The sequence below is a fragment of the Rhipicephalus sanguineus genome, chromosome 3 (genome assembly GCF_013339695.2).
Source record: "Rhipicephalus sanguineus isolate Rsan-2018 chromosome 3, BIME_Rsan_1.4, whole genome shotgun sequence".
Lineage (NCBI taxonomy): Eukaryota > Metazoa > Arthropoda > Arachnida > Ixodida > Ixodidae > Rhipicephalus > Rhipicephalus sanguineus.
The window spans coordinates 56,947,068-56,957,124 of record NC_051178.1 but is presented as its reverse complement, the minus strand read 5'-3'; the positions used below and the strand labels follow the sequence as shown (position 1 = coordinate 56,957,124).

The window sequence follows — 10,057 nt, the reverse complement described above, 5'->3', positions numbered from 1 at the left end:
ATCTGGGCTTTAACGTCCCAAAACCACGATATGATTATCAGGGACGCCGTAGTGGCGGGTTCCGGACATTTCGATCACCTGGGGTTCATTAACGTGCACCTAAATCTAAGTACACGGGCATCAAACATTTTCGCCTCCATCTGCAAACATACCGTGTCAAACGCTTGGCGGCGCTGGCGTCAGTTAAAGCCGGTCGAGCCACGCGCCGGATAGTTCGCATTAACGGTGCTGGCGGCTGTACTACAGGAAAAGATTACGCACCACAGGTCAGGCTACGTGAACGTTGCACCGTGGGCAACGAAACAAGCGTGCCTATAAACCACTCAACACTGCACAAATGTACAATAGGCTCTTGGCGAGGATAGGGGGGGGGGGGCAGTACTTTCTCTTCTCACAATGCTTTGCGTCTCACCCCAAGATAAGGGACGGCGCTGCACTTTATGAAAAGAGCCAGTGGCCAACGTTGCATATTTCAGGTCACCTGCTTGCAGTCATGGTTGTCACGTAAAGTTCGCAGAAAAACCGCGATTGAAGATGTACTTCAAAATTCAAATTCGACCAACAATCTTAACGCCACCACCACCTTTATTAGAAACGCCTCCGTACATCTTTAAAAGCTGTATATAGGGGGGCTAATGCGCAGCTTAAAAAAGCCGTGATCTTTTTTTATGTGCACAATATTTTCACGTTAGCTTTCGCATTATGTGTTGGAGCATAGCGCAGCAGATCAAAATTGGTTTCTCCATCATTGAATTGTCCTTATTATGCTTAAGAGCAATCAGTTCTCAGTAATATGATAGTAACTCTACGTTCACAAACTTCCGAAGTATGAGTGAAATCGTAAATTGCTATCTGTCAAATGATTCCGTGCCCGTGCAATCACTCGTCACCTGTACTAGTAATTTCATGGTGTTTCTCATACTAAGGTCAAGATTGCCGCTGCAGATATCAAGTGAATTGTGTGTCATAGTTCATTGAGTTTGGCTTCTGTACACTGTAAAAAAATTTTTGTCAAAATGACGGGAAATATCCTGGCAGCTCTATTTCCAAGCATATGGCCGTCAAAATGATGGCAGGCCGTCATTTTCAAATGATGGTAATATTTATCATTTTGATGTCTTTCCCGTCAATTGAAAATACAAGCAAACCGTCAAATTGATAAAATGTAACAACAAAATAACTGAAGGTCGTCATTTGCAAATGACGGTGTTCTTTCATTTTGACGTCTTTTTCATGAACTCAAAACACAACCGACCTGTCAGATTGATAACATTTCACCGTCATTTGCAAATGACTGTGTTCTTTCATTTTGACATCTTTTTCGTGAACTCAAAGTAAAACCGACCTGTACGTCTTTTTGTCAATGCTATTATGAGACCATCAATGTAGCATTTTCTCTGCGAGGTGACAAGAGGCTCTCAACATGAAATGCAGCTGCATTGTTAGTATGATGACCCAAGAGATCAAGTGTATTCTGTGTCACTATGAACTGTAGAGTGGTCTACCTCACCATGCGACCATCACTCGACATGGGTAGTACCTAATAAAATATGCAACGAAAGCTTTTGTCAATACTTGCACATTTATTATTCAAAGCGCTTTGATAAGGCTGAGCACCCTTGGTCCTATTCCGCTCCCTTCTCTTTCACCCCGCCTTTTGGTCCGGTTGATCTGTCCAATGTACCTGGAGTAAACAAAATAGAATGATAGAATAAATCCATGCGCCATAAACTATGCCAATCACATATTCGGGTTTCAGATGTGAAACGCCGGAAATGTATAAACTATGCTGCATTGTGTGAGAGACACTGTATGATGAAATCAAAGGACACCAGATAGAAATGCTGAGCAGCAAATGTGACCATATTTGTCGCATGCTGAACTAGCTACATGTATATGCTCTGATGCATAATGTTCCCAAGTAAGCATGGAGTGTAACAACAAATATAAAATGTAAAAAGAGCCCACAGTTGCACAAACAACCCGTGTATTATTTCTAGTAACAGAAATAGCTGCTCATAATGTAGAGGGATAACGCATACTCTAAACCGTAATTCTGCAAGGTCATTTTGCTTCACTTCAGGAGCTCTGCCACGAATCGCATCTAGACCACTAAGTTCCAGTATAGGCTACATGCGCACTTGTGGCAGCCGTCCACTTTTACAAACCTCATCATGATGCCCTGAAATTTGTTAAACATCAACACTGGTGAAATCTTGACCTGCACTGCTAGGTGCAGCAAGATCTTCCTCACATTGTGCCACACTCTGTCTTGGACACACAATGCTGCCATGAAAGCGACTTACATGAGGACGTGAATGATTTTGCACTTGAAAACACTTTTTTACAGTTCACAAAACAACAGGCAGTGGCAACACTAGAAGAAATATGCTTCTTAACGTGCCCAACATCTTTAAAAAAAAAGAAAACTTGACGTCATGAAATATATGAGGACATCTAAATTCTTGTCCAGATGACACAAGAGCAACATCATCTCCAACATGACTGCGTAAACATGCACACGCAGTGCATTAAATGTTTTCAAATGTTTCGAGCAGCCCTGATTTACACATGCTACATTAACATTATGAACATTTGAATGAACTCTGTAGTGTCTTTCATATTTGTACAAGTTCTGCACTGCAGTCTCACAAATGTGACAAGAAATCATGACATTGAGATGTGTTTCCATGAAATATACTTTAGAAGTATGCGCCTATGAGCTGACTTCGCTGACGAGGCAACGTGTTGCAGCTGTGGCTTGGGTGCATGGGGTGAGTAGGCCTGCACATTAAATTTGAGGTATTAGTTCAGAGGACCCTATTTAGGGTCTGATTTGTCGTTACAAACGACACACATGTCCTCAGAAATTTTAAAACACGGAGACAATAAATTCCAGAGATATTCAATACATACGTCGCTTCGCGGAGCGTTAAAGTTGCAGTGACATCCACGGCCAAGTATGCTTGAGGTTGATATACGGCTATGCCAGAAGGCTTATGCGCTGACAGTGGGGCAATACGTCGCAGCTGTGGCGTGGGTGCATGTAGGCAGTTGGCCTGCACATTAAACTTGAGGTACTAATTCAGAAGACCCCATTTAGGGTCTGGTCTTTCTTTACAAATGATACACACATGTCCACAGCAATGTTAAACACGCAGAAAAAAAAATTTCGAGATACTGAGTACGTACCTCGCTTGGTCGAGTGCCAAAGTTGCAGCGATATCCACAGCCAAATATGATTGAGGTTGACCTTTCAGACCTGTCCTGTGAACCTGAAATGATTGGAGCGATTAGCAGTCAGTCAATCACATCCATTCGATAGTTACATGCAGTAACTGGCATACTAACTTGCAAGCACTTGACAAATCCCTTAGCCTCCTCCTCACCCTGCTGTGTTTTAAATCCTTACACATGTCGAGAATATTGCAATTTAATCCAGTTTCTCCATTTTTACGCAGTTACAGCTGCTCGTTTGATAGGTGGTACTTTTAAATTTTCTACGAAAAAATTCAAAGTCGGGGCACGCGCGTGGATGCTCTTGGTGTAATGCTTCTCAAGACAAACTCCGTCTTTCGCGTCTTGGTCTTCTTTTTTTTTTTCGCAATGCTTCAGCGCTCCCGTTCAGTGGCGTAGCCAGGGGGTGGCAGTGGCACACCGGGCCCGTGCCCTCCCCGAAATTCTTTTGCATACAGAGCGAAAAATGACCATTTCAAGGAGGTGCCCCCAACCCCCGAAATTAAGGCGGTGCGCCTCCCCCCCTCCCTCCCCTTGAAAAAATTTCTGGCTACGCCCCTGCTCCCGTTTGCATGTTACAAGGTCACTTTCGATTGCGATTCGTGAATCAGAATAGAGCTGGCCAATCGCTATCGGATACCAACGTCTGCATCCTTTGCCGGGAAACGATCAAGAAACAGAGAGTAAATTGCACAAGAGATGCAGTTTTAAGCCACACTACAAGACAAAAAAACTATTAATTTATAGTTGACGTATACTTTTACGAATTAGCGACTATAGCATCCACATTATGCAAGTCGTCAGAGTTGCAGATGATCATGATCAGCATTAGCGCAACGAACAGATGAAAAGCGAAAAGAAACAACTAAATAAAGTCTTATACTAATTGCTCTGAACGTACTCGGCCGTACATGGCGCACTAGAGTTCCTCCACTCGATCCCAGTCCTCGCACCGTTAACCACTTTCAATCGCCATCGAAAGTGCACGAAAAGTGCACTCTACTCAAAAACACGCGCCAATATTCCTGGAACGTTTGAGCTTTTTTTTTTCACTGGAACATTTTTATTCATTTTTTTTTTCTTCTTTTATCACACTAGATGCAAGCTGACGCTTGAAAATTGCTGCACGTGGTTCAGCCTCGGCGCGAAAGCACATCGCTCAATGCATACCGCAAAAAGCAGAAGAGACGCGCGATGGGAGTCGCCTCCACAACGTGCGAAAACTAGAGCTTACTTCTTTGCTACACGCAAACGAAGTGCCTTATTAAACAGTGCACAGCCGAAGGTGTAAACAGACGAAAGTAGTATATAAGTAGAACAGTACACTCACCTTTACCCGTGCACTCGACTTGAGGCTGCAGCTCCAAAGCACACACGCGCGTTGCACAGGCACTCGCACGCCACGCAAAAAAAAAGACAAAATGGCGCACCAAACCGACATGGAAGAAGCACGCACAAAGCTCAAAGAAACACGTTGGAATGTACCGGCGTACCGGCAGTACTCGCTCCCTCGGCTCTTTCTCTCTCTCTCTGGCGGTGGCGCCTCTGCCTCTGCCCAACACCCTCTCTCTGCCGCTCTGCCTCCTCCACTCTTTCTCCTGGAGAGGTAACCGCTGAGAGAGCAACGTGTCACGTGACGTACGGTAGCCAACCGAGGCGCGCTGGAACTTTCTCTCTCTCTTTTCTCTCGTCTCTCTTTCTCTCCGCTCGCTCTTTGACAAGAGAGTCGCCGTCTTTCCCGTTTGACGCCGACGGCTCGTCAAAATAGATAGAGAGATCGCTGTCAAAATGATGGCTCGTTTTAACAGTGTAGGGAATTCTTAAAGAACCTCATGAAAAATGACTGCATTTTAATTGTGCTTCCGTGATCCATTTTTATTAATAAAAGCGATGATGCAAAGGGGGTCAATGCCGTGTTGCGATAATACTTTTCTTTTAGATGCGTAGCAGCTTTTTGACTAGCCTGTGTAACGCTGTCCGTCCGCACAAACGCGAGGCAACGCGCTTCCCTCGGCGCAGGTGTTCGAGTGGTGCCAAGTAGGTCACGCCGCAGCTGGGCGTTGACGTCACGCACCCCTCGCATGCTTCCCTCGCAGGTGCGCGCGTAGGTCACTCTCTCCCTCACCCGCCGGAGCGCCGCAGCTGCCGGCTTGAACGCCCGCTCGCCTCCTGTGTCTGCGTTTTAAACAAACGTTTACACCAGTAAACGCTACACCGAGTTTCGCTTCAAACGAATCTTCCAGCGCTCAGCGCAGCACCAGCGTTAGCGCCCTTCAGCCCGTGACGCCACCCGTGCGCAACGCTGCTGCTTCGCATCCCATCAGCGTTCCCTTCGGGGAGATGGTCCAATTTTTTAGGGGCGAAGCTCCTTAAGGCGGCACCCGTTCGTCCCTCGTAGTCGTAGTCGTAGTAGTCGTAGTGCGTAACCAGTCTTACGCTTTGACCTCCAAGGTGGTGCCGGTGGGAGATTTTTCCTGTGCGTTGTTGAACAATAAAAAATTCGCAGCGTGCGGATTAACTAAAAGCCGAATTCTTCTGTCTCTCATTCCCCATTAGCAGCCATTGGCATGTTCCAGTAGGAAACATTAGTAGAAGTAGAAGTGTAAGTGTTAGCTAAAAGCCGACTTCTTCTGTCTCTCATTCCCATAGCAGCCATTGTTTACCTCCAAGGTAGTGCGTGGTGAGATTTCTCCTGTGCGTGATTAAACAATAAAAATTTTGTTCAAAACGCCGTTGATTGATGAAATAAACCAACGAAAGACGCCAGATGTTTTGTAAAAGCAAAACGAAGGAACGCCAGATGTTTCTAAAGCAAAACGAAAAGACGCCAGCTGCTTAACGAAAGACGCCAGATGTTTTCTAAAGCAATGGTTTTCTAAACAATGAAAATTCACAGCGTACATGTAAAATTAAAGTGAGCTGCAAGTCGTCATAACTCATCGAACCTTTAGTATAAACGCGCCCGATCTCACGTCGGTGATGATGTACTGGGCAGAATTCACGGAAGATTCACGGTTTACCGATGAACCTCCGCAGCTTCGCCCACTCATCATCATTCACTCCGTGGATATGCTGTGATTATTTTGTTTTTGCCTCATTGTGGTGACCTGCGATAGGTGACTTCTGAATTGTTTTATTGCAGGCTTCCACCTATGGCGAAACATAAGAGGCGGACATGTCAACAAGCATCCAGCTCTGACCAAGCCACTGCAGGAACAAGCGGCGCGAAAAAGAGGAACGCTTCTGCCGCTTTGACGGAAAACGACAAGTTAGTGATATGTTTGCATCACACGTACTTAACTGTTATCAGAAATTGTTTACGTTAATTATTAGCACTTTTATTACGACAGCAATTACAAGATATTCCCGGAGGACTTGTGCCGTCGACGACGCTGCCGCTGTGAGGTTCCGTATAAAGACAAAATTGATGACACTGCATCGCTCGTTGTACGTTCTAGTGCGAGTGAAAGCATGTGAACGCTGACAGCGATTGCAGCTCAAGCGGAGAGGAAACGCGCAGACCATCATTCGTCCCGTAAAAGGCCCCCATTGTAGCAATGGGGTGAAGAAGAGGCTGCATGGTTTTGGAAAGAACTCTGCAGTTTGCTCGGTCGAGCGCGATCGGGTGCGATTTATGTTGACGGGGATCAGCAGACGGCTCTTACATTTGTACATGGTCCTTTCACCTGTCTGTTTGCGATGGAGTGAGGGACAGACAGCACGATGGTCGCTTCGCTCATTGTAGCGGCCGTGTTTCCTTACGGCGGCGTTTTCTTGAGATGCGCCAGATTGGATCAGTGATTGCTTTGCCCCTGTGCTAAAAAGCTGCGACTTTACAAGAGCACTGAACTGACGTGTACAGACAAACGCAAACGTGGACCGAGTATCATTGGTTAGAGGATGTTGAAGAGTACCCGAACCGGTATCTTTAGCTGGTAGTGAACCCGAGCCAATATTTTCAGAAGGTACCTGAACCTTCATGGAAAAAAATCGCCACGCCTGCGAGGAATACTCATCAAAGCCGTAGGTAAGCTCGAGCAGCGGCCTCCTAAGAGCCTGTTAAACCATATTACGGTGCGTACTACAACTGCAGAGCATAGTGCTTCAATGTGCACACATGATCACAATATTGTCACGTGTGTATTGTGGTCCTGAAGGCGCATTAGGGAATACCCAGTACAGTTCCATATTGCATAACATGCATCTCCGTGGCTGCACACTTTCTATATGCTGTGGCAGATGACGATGACAAATTATGGCTGAGTCCTTGAAATGGGTGGGCAGCTTTAAATCGCATACTCTTTACGCAATTCGCATGGTGTGACACCTCGTCCGGTTCTACGCTTCTGCCAAGCTGCTAATGTGACTCCTCTCCTGATATTCCAACCTCTATAGGGTCTTTTTCCGAAGGAGCTTCAGACGCTACTGTGGCTTTGTGTGAGAATACTTTAATACAATGGAGAACGTGCGAATTAAATTGCGATTCGAACGGTTTTCTCATTATGCGCAATAGCTGTGATGGACACCGGCTGCATAATCGGCTGTTGTAATCACTTCACAGCATGTTACGCTGTAATAAATTACCGTTACTGGTAATTATGACGAAAGCAGAAGCAAAGGAAAGTAGTGATTCTTCGTTGGCAACGCCCTCTAAAACGTCGTGACCGCTCATGAGTAACATTGCATACCAAAATGGCCATGCTCGACAGATATAATTGCTTATAGGTTTGCTGTTTGGGGAACACGGCCATAACGATTGCATTCCGCAGTTGAAACATCGTTTCAGGGAACACCACAAAATTTCCTGCTCTCCAGACCAACCGTTGGAATACCTTACTATTATATGTGGGCCAACCCAGTGCAGTGCACTACTGGCCGTACTGTGCACTGGAGTTTGTTGCAAGTTTTAGCATGACTCATGACGTTTTGTTTCTCTGAAGCTGTGCGAGCGACGATGAGCTGGAAGAATGGCTGTCGAAGTAAAATAGCAGAGCCCTTTTACTACTGTGAAGACGGAAGCCAGCGAAGTTGTGATTGTGGCAGGTCTGCTATAGTGAATGTTGGTATAGTGCGTTTAAACTGGGAACACGTTGCCTTAGTCAGGGCGGTGTGCATCGCGTTTCCATTGCGCTCGAATGGCTCCATCCTCGTCGATGGTATTCACCCGCCGACGCTGGTCGCACCGACGCTTCTGCTCACATCGGTGCTCCAGGCGGGTGGGCGAGCTGTTCTTATTGCGTAAGGTAGTCGCCGCTACTCGACGTGGTGAAACTGGAAGAGGTGCCAGTGCATGTGACTGCATTTTCTGCGGGAGCGGTTTCGCATCGTTTTTGCGCCCATTCTCGCTTCTGTGCGCGTTAGTGCTCCTTCAATTGATGCTCTTCTTACTCCGAGCGAACGACACACGTCCCTCCCATAGCGAGTCGAAAGGGCAACTGCGGATGACAGCGCTAACGCGATCTCTGCGTCGCGAGGCAACGCAAGAAAACGATTGGTGGCAAGTGTCGCCACCGAGTATCGCGACTCCTCTGGTAGAGGCATCGGTGGCGGCGAGCGGCGAAAATAGTTCTACGCGTCGTCTTGTCTCCTGCAGCGATCCCTTTCAACCTAACAATATGGAGTTTCGCTGTATAAGTGGGACGATGCCGTCAGAGTAAAGTGCTTTTCTACCGCGTGGGTGTGGCGAGCCTGTCCTGCAACAACCGTAAACTAGGTTCTGCTACGTGGTACGCGCCCAGTACCCATTGTAGGTGTGCTTGGCCTACCTGTTATACGTAAGCTGCTAGAAGAATCGCACTTGCGAGCAGATTAACAGGAGTCGGATGAATCATTTATGAGCGACATCGAAGACATTGTGTAATTGTGCGAGAGAGGACTTTGTGCGCTTATGTCTGTGTGAGATCGAACGAGAAACTGAAAGGAATACAGGAAATTGCTTTAATTAAGCTTCTTGAAAGAATCCTTAGTCCGGGCAAAAATACTTACACTATGCCAAAGTTACGAAGAGCTACGCAGGCAGATATTGTTGAAACGTCGCCCGTGGTAGCGTCACACAAACCTTCCTCGTGTAGTTGCCGTTTCCGACCAGTTGGGGTTCCTCGTAGATATCGATGAGTTTGTACGTTAGGAATTTCCCAGTCGACTCTCCTTGAAGGCCTCAGCTCTATATAGAAGTGACACGCACAACTATTGGACTAGCAACTGTGCTTTTTAACAGGTTTTGCCTCAGCGTCATGTACCAACTGATCCAGACTTCGACCTTATTCTGCTGAAGCTCGCCCCTTGCGTAGCGGGATTAAGAAATCGTGCCCGCGTCGCGATCTGATGCGACATTTTGGACGTGGACATGATACATACATCTCTAAACTGACTTTATGAAGCAAAAGAGAGGGATAGAGGTTAATTGAAACGCAGGAAAGCTTAACCAGAAATAAGTATCCGGTTTGCTATCCTGCACTGGGGAAAGGGTAAGGGGGCTGAAAGGTAGGGAAGGAAAGAATGAAAGAAAGGGTTAAAAACATAATGAAATGACACACACACTCTAGCACGAGATTATCATAGTCGTTCGACGAGGGCGGTTGATCGCAGAAACTTCAGCAGCGCCTTCGTCGCTTTCTGGTGCAGAGCTCGAACAATCCGGCATTCCAAAACTTACCTCTCTCGGAAAGTGGCTGATTATCGAGACGTGCTAACGTTGTTTCGAGCGGCTGTCTCAGGGAGCTTTAGCGAGGACAATGACAAAGGACTTGTGCAACGGTTTCTTTGATTCCAGTGATCACACGCAACACTGTGTGCCATTCCGATTCGGTAAGCAAAGCTG

At 46.4% G+C, this 10,057-nt stretch overlaps 1 long non-coding RNA gene across 1 annotated transcript; it reads right to left on the bottom strand.

Moving 5' to 3' along the window:
• Window positions 1-1,650: 1,650 nt before the first annotated feature.
• LOC119384932 (uncharacterized) lies at window positions 1,651-4,712 on the bottom strand. Its single transcript, XR_005181996.2, has 3 exons — window positions 4,568-4,712; window positions 3,193-3,275; window positions 1,651-1,684 (listed from the first exon to the last, which is right to left on the bottom strand). It is a non-coding gene; the product is annotated as an uncharacterized LOC119384932 (long non-coding RNA).
• Window positions 4,713-10,057: the final 5,345 nt, after the last annotated feature.